The sequence below is a fragment of the Orycteropus afer genome, unplaced genomic scaffold (assembly GCF_000298275.1).
Source record: "Orycteropus afer afer isolate SDZICR_OR568_19922 unplaced genomic scaffold, OryAfe1.0 scaffold00105, whole genome shotgun sequence".
Taxonomy (NCBI): domain Eukaryota; kingdom Metazoa; phylum Chordata; class Mammalia; order Tubulidentata; family Orycteropodidae; genus Orycteropus; species Orycteropus afer.
Window position 1 is genome coordinate 1,115,623 of NW_006921692.1, and position 11,475 is coordinate 1,127,097.

Below are 11,475 nucleotides of genomic sequence, written 5' to 3' on the forward strand. Positions count from 1 at the left end.
GACTCATAGCGACCCCTCCTTGGGTTTCCGAGGCAGTATCACTACGGAAGTAGGATTGCCCAACCTTCCTTCAGAGGAGTGGCTGGTGGTTTTGAACCACCAGCCTTCTGGTGAGCAGTCAAGTGCCTTAGGCACTATGCTACCAGAGCTCCTTAGAAGACATTAGGAATAATAAATATTTATGCACCCAATGAAAGTGCTCCAAAATATGTGAAGCAAATATTAACTGAATTAAAAGGGATAATAGACAACTCTATAATAGTAGTAGGAGACTTTAACACACCACTTTCAAGGAGGGACAGATCAACTAGAAAAAAAAACTCAACAAAGGTACAGAAGAACTCAACAACACAACCAACCAACTCCATCTCATAGACATATACAGAGCATTCCACCCAACAAAAGCACAAATCACATTCTTCTCCAGTGCACATGGATCTTTCTCCAGAATAGATCATATGTTAGGGCATGAAACAAGCCTCAATAAATTCAAAAGCATTGAAATATTACAAAGCATCTTCTCAGACCACAATGCTATAAAATTAGAAATTAATAATAGGAAGATTAAGGAAAACACATCAAACATGGAAGCTGAACGATTCACTTCTCAAAAACTACTAGGTAATAGAACAAATAAAAAAATTCCTAGAAACAAATGAGAATGAAGATACATCCTACCAAAACCTATGGGACACAGCAAAAACAGTACTCAGAGGACAATTTTAGCAATAAATGCATACATCAAAAAAGAGGAAAGAAACAAAATCAACACTAACTCATCAACTCTAACAACTAGAAAAAGAACAACAAAAGAATTCTACAGTATCTAGAAGTAAGGAAATAATAAAGATCAGAGCATAAATAAATGAAACAGAAAACAAAACAAAAAAGAGAAAATCAACAAAACAAAAAGCTGGTTCTTTGAAAAGATTAACAAAATTGATAAACCATTGGCAAATCTAACAAAAGAAAAGAAAGAGAAGATGTAAATTACAAGAATAGTAAACAAAAACGGTATCATCACAACAGACCCAACTTAAATAAAAAAAAAATACTGACAGAATATTCTGAAAAACTGCACTCCAAAAGATTTGAGAACCTACAAGAGATGGACAAGTTTCTAAATCACATGACCTACCTAAACTATCCCACTCAGAGATAAAAAACTTGAACAGACCTAGAACAAAAGAAGAAATTGAACAGGTCTTTAAAAAAAAAAAAAAAAAAAAAACTCCCCACAAAGAAAAGGCCTGGCCCTGATGGCTTCAGTGGAGAATTTTACCAAATATTCAGAGAGGAGTTGACACCCATACTACTCAAGCTATTACACAACATAGAAAAAGATGGAATAGTCCCAAACTCATTATATTAAGCAAGCATAACACTAATACCAAAGCCAGGGAAAGACACCACCAAAAAGGAAAACTACAGACTAATAGCCCTCATGTACATAGATGCAAAAATCTTCAACAAAATCCTGGTCAATAGAATCCAACAATATATCAAAAAAATAATACATCCTGACCAAGTGGGATTCATACCAGGTATGCAAGGGTGGTTCAACATCAGAAAAGCAATCAATGTAATCCACAACATAAACAAAACAAAAGAAAAGGACTATATGATTATATCAATTGATTTAGAAAAAGCATTTGATAAAATCCAACACCTGTTACTGTTTAGAACTCTCAGCAAAATAGGAATAGGTGGGAAACTCCTCAACATAATAAAAGGTGTATATGCAAAGCCAACAGCCAACATCATTATTAATGGAGAAAGACTCAAGGCATTCCCCTTATGAATGGGAACCAGACAGGGATGCCCTCTATCACCACTTCTATTTAACACTGTATTGGAAGTCCTGGCCAGGGTAATAAGGCAAGAAAGAGAAATAAAAGGCATACAAATTGGCAAAGAGGAAGTAAAACTATTTCTGTTTTGTGGATGATATGATCCTGTACATAGGAAAACCAAGAAACTCAACAAAAAAATTACTGGAACTAATAGACAGGTTCAGCAAAGTGGCAAGATACAAGGTCAACATACAAAAATCAGTTGGATTCTTCTACACCAACAAAGAGTCCTCTGATAAAGAAATAAGGGAAACAATACTATTTACAATAGCTACAAAAAAAGATAAAATACCTAAGAATAAACCTTACCAGAGACACAAAAGACCTATACAAAGAAAATTATAAAGCACTACAACAAGAGACAATAAGGGCACTACATAAATGGACGAATCTGGCTTGTTCCTGGATAGGTAGACTGAATATTGTGAAAATGTCAATACTACCTAAAAGCAATCTACATATTTAATGGAATCCTGATCCAGATAGCAACAAAATTTTTTAAGGGCATGGAAAAACCAATTACTAACTTCATATGGAAAGGAAAGAGACCTTGGATAAGCAGAACATTTCTCAAGAAGAATAAAGTGGGAGGTCTCATACTCCCGCATCTTAAAACCTACTCTATGGGCATAGTAGTCAAAACAGCATGCTATTGGTACAATGATAGACAGATAGACCAATGGAACAGAATCAAAAGTCCAGGTATAGACCCATCCACCTATGGACAGCTGATCTTTGACAAAGGACCAAAACCCATTAAATGGGGAAGAGACAGCCTCTTTAACAAATGGTGCTGGCAAAGCTGGATAGTCACTTGCAGAAATCAGGCAGTGTTTTGTTCTGTTGTGTATGGGGTCGCTATGAGTCAGAAACGACTCGATGGCACCTAACAACAACAACAACTTGCAGAAAAATGAAACAAGACCCATACCTCACCCCATACACAAAAACAAACTCAAGCTGGATCAAAGACTTAAATGTAAAATCCAAAACTATAAAATTAATCAAAGATAAAATAGGGGCAAATCTGGGGGCCCTAATTAATGGCATAAATAGATTGTCAAGCATAACCCAGAATGCACAGGTGTTAGAAGAGAAGCTAGATGACTGGGTCCTTTTAAAAATTAAATTCTTATGTGCATTGAAACACTTCATCAAAAGGTTAAAAAGAGAACCTACAGATTGAGAGAAAATATTTGCCTATGACACATCTCTGGGAGCTCTGGTAGCATAGTGCCTAAGGCACTTGACTGTTGACCATAAGGCTGGCGGTTCAAACCCACCAGCCACTCCTCCCAGAAGGAAGGTTGGGCAATCTACTTCCGTAGTGATACTGCCTCAGAAACCCAAGGAGTTGTTGCTATGAGTCAGGTCTGATTTGACAGCACATAACAACAATAACAATATGACATATCTGATAAAGGACTTATCTCCAAAATCTATAGAAAACTTCACACCTCAACACTAAAAAGACAAACAACCCAATTCATAAATGGACAAAAACTTGAACAGACACTTCACAAAAGATGATATACTGGTGGCCAACAAATACATGAGGAATTGCTCTTGATTTTTAGTCATTAGAGAGATGCAAATCAAAACAACGATGAGATATCATCTTACCCCAGCAATAATAGCAAAGTTCAGTAGGACAGAAAATAACAAATGCTGGCGAGGTTGTGGAGAGATTGGAATTCGTGTGCACTGCTGGTGGGATTGTAAAATGGTACAACCACTGTGGCATACGGTATGGTGTTTTCTTAAAAAACTGAAAATAAAAATACCATTTGACCCAGAAATTCCATTACTAGGAATATATCCTAAAGAGGTGAGAGACAGTGTATGAACAGACATATGTACAACTATGTTCATGGTAGCACAATTCACTATGGCAAAGAGATGGAAACAACCTAAACACCCAAAAACGGATGAGTGGATAACCAAATTATGGTACATGCACACAATGGAACACTATGCTACATTAAAGAAAAATGAGGGATGAGCAAATCATCTCACAACATGGATGAGCCTGGGGGACATTATGCTGAATGAAATAAGTTAATCACAGAAGGAAATATGCTGTATGAGCCCATTACTGTAAAAAGACAAAGAAGGGTTTGCTTAAGAAAGAGAACTCACTTTGTACATTACTGGGGTGGGGAGGGAAGAAAAGAGATTAATTCCAGGCTAGTCGGGGCCCACACGCTGACGTGGGTAAGGGGAGGGATTTATGGAAAGAGTCTCTGACCACCATGATAACATTAGGAAAAGGGAGGACACCGAATTGTGCACATAGGAGATAGACGACAGATGCTAATACCAACCAGTGTGCCCACAATACTGCATTACCATTAAAACCAAGCACCAGGCTACAGATAAACACATAAACACCTGAGAGGATCACATGGGGGTCAGTGAACAGGAGTATACTCTAGACCAAGGACAGATTCAGTGGAGGCTAATCTTGCACAGACACCAGTGATACAAAATACCTGCAATCCATACAGAAACTATAGAAGACAGACACAGAGTAATCCTCACAGACACCCAGACACTGTGGGAGAGAGATCCAATGGATCTACTGTCTCAGGACCATAGTACTGGGGGACATTAGACTCAACTGGCACAACAAAATACATAAAAGCCTTGTTCTTCATTCTACATTGGTGAGTAGTGATTGGGATCTTAAAAGCTTTCAAGCAGCTATCTAAGATGCACCTAATAATGTCCTATCATCAGAAGCAAAGAAGAGTGAAAAAACAAAAGGACATTTGGAAGCAATCAGCCATAGGACATGATGGCCCTCGAGACCAAGAACTAGATGGTACCTGGCTACCAATGCCAATCACTCAGGAAAGGATCAAAACTGGAGATTCTGGATAGAGTGGGAGGAAAAACATGGAACAAAATCCAAAAACTCAATAATGACCAGAATTACTTGTCAGATGGAGTGAGACCCTGCTAAAATGGCAAGGAGGCCACATGTTCTGACCTCCTCTAACCCCACAAGAGGAAGGCAGGATTACCAGTAGTAACCCAAGGCCTATTCCTGCCAGGCCAGACATGCTGCCTCCCCCCTCCAGCCCTTTCTCCAACCGTTCCTCCCAAAGCACCCACCACCTCTCTCCTGGGTTCGATAATTCGCTGCAGTAGCCACACAGAGCTCACAGATTATGGGGTTTATTAGGGAAGCACCACAGGCTACAATTCAAGTTCAGGAAAAATGCTCAGTTTCTCTCCCAGCCCACCGTCTCTCAGCCAACAGTCTCTCACAGTCTCTTTCCCAGCAGTGCTGGTCCCTCGGTGTCTCACTCAGCAAAGCGTGTCTCTTGCGTCTCTTTCCCAGCAGCACATCTTCCTCAGCCAGCAGTCCAAGAGAGTTCTGCCTCTAAGAGGCCTCCTTTTGAGCCTGGCAGGGTGGTCAAGCTAGCCAATCATAGCATCAGAACTCTAAGCACCTGAGAGAGAACGGGCACCTCCCAGAACATTGTTTTATGCCACTTCCAACAGAAATACTCCAGGTGGACAACTTCAGCAATCAGGAGCTCCTCACTTGCTCATAGAAAATCCCACCTTGGAGTTTACAAAGACTTATGGGTAGAAAAGCCACATAAAGTAATTTACTACACCGCAGACCCCCAATACTATGGCTCTGGGATACATTCTGGGCCTGGAATAAAGCTAACCCCCAAGGGCTGGCTCTCAGCCCAATAGGTAACAAGATGTACATGCAGACCACTCAACCCAGGATGACACACCCACATACTCTATGGAAATACATCCCTTGGAACAATCTACCACAGGACACACAGAGGAAATGCTGGACAAACAGGAGTGCATAACTATGAGGGGCATGGAGGGCAGGTTACTGGGCAGGGAGGGGAGGAGACTGGGTTAGGGTTGGACAAGGTAAATGGGGAGTGAAACTAAATGTACACGTAACATTGAATGTAAAACAAACTCTTAAAATAAAAAATTGTAAAAAAAATTGTAAAAAACTACAGTATAGTGTGTTTATGAAAGTAACATGTGGAGATTGCAAGATATGCAAAATGTATGGTGCATGTTATTTGTGTAAAGATGAAGTAATAGTAACAAGCTTTTAATAAGGTCCTGAGAGTCCTTTATTGTATTAAATAGCTCTTGCTCTCTCTCTCTCTCCCCCTACCCTTTGTCTTTTCCCTTATAAAGGACCATCATGGCATATCTGTCCCCATGTTTTGACCTACTAAGTGGTTGAAAATGTTCAACATGCAGATTCTTGAATCAGGTCACCTGGACTTAAACACTTCAGTTCTACCTTGTGGGACCACAAGCCTTATTTAACATCTGTGTATCTAAAATTACGCACACATAACACAGAAATGATAAGGGTAATTATGTTTTAGATTTGCTGTATTTAATGGGATTATGCCTATTTATATATAAAGCACTTTCTATAAATGAACTTTCAATAAATTGTTCCTCTTGGTAGTCCTGCATAGATTTTAGGCCTGCCCATTGGACTCCCTTCCCACAGTTTAGGGAGGAGCAGATGAGCACTATACTGATAGCTATTTTGAACACAGCTCCAAGAAGGCTATGATTAACCCCCACTATATACCCGGTGATGTAGTGCCTAAGGCATTTGACTGCTAACCAGAAGGCTGATGGTTCAAACCCACTAGTCTCTCCTTGGAAGGAAGGTTGGGCAATCTACTTCCATAGAGATACTGCCTCATAAACCCAAGGAGGAGTCGCTAAGAATTAATTGAATAGACGGCAGTGAGTTTGGTTTGGTTTTCACATACCCAGTACTTGAAAAAGTATGTGCCATGTAGAAGATACTGACTCTGCACTTGTTAAATGAATGAGTTTAATAAAGGAATGAAGGCCTTCTGCAGAGTTCAAGTCTACATTTGAGAAAGACAGTTTTTCTTAGCTCCTTGAGAGTGAGGTTTTCATCTCACTAATCTGTATATCCTATAAATTGGTATCTCATTTCTAGTAGATACCAAAATATTTACTAAGTTTCTAAGTTGTTGTTGTTGTTATGTGATGTCGAGTCGGACCCGACCCACAGCGACCCCTCCTTGGGTTTCCGAGGCAGTATCACTATGGCAGTAGATTGCCCCATCTTCCTTCCGAGGAGTGGCTGGTGGGTTTGAACCACCAGCCTCCTGGTTAGCAGTCAAGTGCCTTAGGCACTATGCTACCAGAGCTCATGTTAAATAAATATAAAATATATTAATATAATTTTTACCATTGTTACTTTTCTTGGCAATTTTATTTGAGAGGTCACTGAAAAATTGAAAATACCTGCTGTAGGTCTGTGGTAAATGGAGGGGAAGTTGTGCTGCTGAAGGACAGGGTTGTTTTGAGAACTGAGTAAGATACCAGAGTGTCATGCATGTGGCAGAGGCTCTATAAGAGATCCCTTTTCCCAAAGTTCTAGAACACAGCTTAAAGTGAAATCCCACAGAATGCCCTCTGCACTTCCTGTTGCCAGATATAAAGATTCCTCTGTGTGTTGGAGGGAAGAGCTCCCACCCTTCTGATGCTTCATGTCCTGATACTGGTGATGGCAGCAATAATCCTCTTGGGAGAGACTTTAAAGTTTGGTTTCTATAATCAATTCAAACATCATAAATTACAAAGCACCAAAGGAAACGCTTGGGACTATTAAAAGAAGACATGCCATTTACTACCCATTTTGGATAGGCATCTGTAACATTTGTTTCAAAATAACATAGATTTTTTCAATTACAGCTCTAGTGAATTTATGTGCCTCATTATAAAGTAATTCTGCAAGAGTTGAGGGATTAGAAAGTAGAGTCATTAACACTTCCTTCAGAGGAAAACCATAGTAACCCACAAAGAAAGAATGAATGATGTAAATAATAATCTCATATTTAATACGCAGTAAATGTTTTATTTTAAAAATATATATTCCTATTCACCTAATCAGTCTCCTTTAATTTAACATTTTTTTTTTAAAAAATCAACCTATTCTTGATTGTCTCCATTTAAATAAATCATGACATGATCCTGAGAACTTGGCAAGAACATCAATGATTTTACATCTGGCATCACACACCAGCTGCATGTTGAGGGAATGAAAAGCTTTTCTATTTCTTTACCTTGCTTAATTAGTGAATATGTGGTGATGCACGCTTTCCAGCATGTGTGTGGCTTAGCTCCCCATATGGAGAGTTCCAGCAATGTCACAAATCCATGCATCATTTGCTATAATGTTGCACTTTCCAAACATAATAAGATGGTTTTCAATACTGAATTTTTTAAAATCTATAAATGGACATTATGTTTTCTTGCTAATAGGCTTACATACTTAATGTATATCAGTGGAACCTGTTGCAAAGTCTCCAATAGAGAAATAACTTGAGCTGTCACAGTTGAACATATGTACAGTATGGTACCCATCTTCAAGTCATCATACAGTAAAAAACAATAATTTCTTTGCCAAATCTATGTCCAACACATTTTCTACTCAGTTCTTGACAACTAGTACTTACTAAAAAATATCTGTGCTGTGATCTTTATGATTGTTTAATTAAAGAAATCTTTCCAGTGTCCTTAGTCCCACCACAGTTATTTGACTTATATTTAAATATCATTAGTTTAGCAAACTCCTCTTTGTATTAGCTATCAATTGCTGTGTAACCAATTATCCTAAAATTTAATGGCTTAAAACAACAATAATAATGTATAGTCTCACAGATTCTATAGGTCAGATAATCTGGAGTGGCTTGACTGGGCAGTTATTGGTCAAAATATCTCATAAGTCACATTTTAAATTTCAGGGTTGCCATTATCTTAAGGCTTGATTGTGGCTGAAGGATCTGCTTCCAAGATGACTCATTCAAGTAGCTGACAGGTTGTCTCTGGGTGTCTTATCAAGACGTCTCAACCCTTTTTATATGGAACTCTCTAGAAGGCTTCTTTTTTTAAAAAGTTGATTGCAATTTGGGTGAAAGTTTACAGAGCAAATTCATCTTCCATACAGCAGTTCACATGCACTTTGTCTCATGATATTGACTGTAATCTCCCAGGATACAACAGCTTTCCTCTCACATTCTCCCCATAGCCACCTCTTCCCTGTGTCCTTCCCTCCCATGCATTTCTGCACCCCCCCCCTCAGCTCTCTCCATGTGCATATACAGCCCTTCTATTCTCCCATGATTGATCTCTCCAAGGAGTGTATCTACCCAATGTAAATGTCCAGCTTGTATGTGTGTCTATTGTTTGGCTGGAAGCCATAGGCATGGGTTCAATTCCAGACCTGAAGGGCAGCTAGGGGCCATAGTCTAAGTGGTTCCACCAGGCTCTATCAGACCAGCAAACATGGTCCCTTTTTTTTTTGTCTTTTATGATTTTGAGTTTTGTTCCACATTGTTCTCCTACTCTATCCAGGATCTCCTACATAGATGCCCCTCTAAGTGGTTGACAGTGGTAGCCCAGTACCATCTAGTTCTTGAAGGCTTCTTAAATGTCCTCATGATATGGTAGCTGGATTTCCCCAGAGTAATTGATCCATGATAGCAAAGTGGAAGAGGCAATGTCTTCTATGTACCTTGTCTGTAAAGTCACATATCATCACTTGCATCATATTCTATTGGTCATACTGATTAACTCTGAGACAATATGGGAGAGAGAACTACATAAGGGCTTGCCTACTGGAGGTAAAGATCACTGAAGACCTTCCTAAATGCTTGAAACCAAAAATAGATTTCATTTGCCAATTCATATGCAGCCATTGTACATACAGTTTTATTTGGTTAAAATGAAAATTTTCACATGCTCACTGTTCCATCTTGATTGAGCATTAAATAGCAGCAAAGAAGTAAAAATAGAAGCTCTCAAGCAAAATAATTTAATCAACCTAAAAATTATAAAATTATAAAAAATTACAAATTATAAAATTGTGAATGCATCATAAAAGTATCTTATGTAACAGCAATAGCCATTTATAACCCATTAGAAGCACTTACCTAATAATGAAAATAAATATCACCTAAAGTCATTGGTTAAATATATGTATCAGTGTATTAGTTTCCTAGGACTGCTGTAACAAAATATTACAAACTGGGTGGCTTAAAACAACATAAATTTATTATTTCACACTTTTGGAGTCTTGAAGCTTAAAATCACGGTGTCAGCAGGGTCATGCTCTCCCTGAAGGCTGTAGTTGGAAGACTCTTCCTTGCCCTTTATTTTTAGCTTCTGGTAGCTCCAGACATTTCTTGACTATGGCAGCATAATTTCAGTCTCTGTCTCTGTCTTCAAGTGGCTGTCTCCCTGTCTGTGTGTCTCTTTTCCTCTTTTCATAAGGAAACCAGTCTTAGTAGATTATTCCAGTATGACCTCTGGTTAACTTAACTAACTGCATCTGCAAAGATTCTATTTCTAAATAAGATCACATTCGTGAGCACTGTGGGCTAGGACATTAACAGACATTTTTGGGGAAAAACTCAACCCATAAAAATCAGGAAAATAATTATTTAGAGAACTTTTATTATTGCATCTTATTCAATATTCTGAGAAAATATCAATCATCAATCTCAAACTATTTTTTAGATAAAAAATTTTCATCGTATCTCTGATATTCTAAAGGCTTTTTATTAATGACACATCAAGGGAAGAAAATTATCTTTATAGGTGGTGTAAAAGGGTAACCACTGGACTACTAACCATAAGATTGTCAGTTCAAATCCACCCAGAGGTACCTCAGAAGTAAAGTAGTTCTAATTTGCAAACATGGGGTCACCACGAGTAAGAATTGACTCAAAAGCAACCAACAATAACAAAATAATGCAAAGTAAATATTTAAGCAGAACTTAGCATAAATAATACTACTAACCACCCACTACTTGAGATAAACTAGGAAAGAACATGAATGGTGTTTCTTAAGCTGAAAGAAACTAAAGAAAAATTAAAGCCTCAAACTGCAACATAGAAAGATTCCATGGGTAAAATATTGAATGATGCAAGAAGCATCAAAAGAAGAAAGGAGAGGTTCCAGCAAGATGGTGGACTAGGCAGAAAGACTGAACAGACGCTCTTCAACAAAGAAAAGGGAAACCAATTAACACAGACACAGAAGATAATCCTGGACCCCTGAGCCTTGAAGGGAAGGATATAGAAGTGGATTAAACCCCAAATAGAAGAAGAATTTCCACGAAAACACCAAAAAAGGAGACAGATGGAGCTGCGGTCTGACAGCAATCCTGAGTGATCCTGACGGCACCACAGACAGCTTGGAGATTTGCAAGTGGTGGTAGGACCTAAGAATTAACCAAAAAATCAGCCCTGCTAGCCAGGGACTGCACGAAGGACTGTACATGGTGGCTGGGGAATAAACGGAAAAGGTGAAGAGAAAGGCGGGCTGAGCTGTGGACTTTTGCCAGTCCAGAGGGTGCCGCCACTTTGACGCTTTAAAAGCGGCTTGACTATTTTGGATATTTAAAGAGACAGCACTCTAGCATATTCCTGCGGCTTAAGAACACGTTCTGCTTTCCAGCAACCCCAAGGACACTCCGGACCTACAAGACTGAAAAGGTATGACATTCCTCTTGTTACTCTTATACCCCACACCCGCTTCGTGAATGGAGGTGCGGCCATCCTC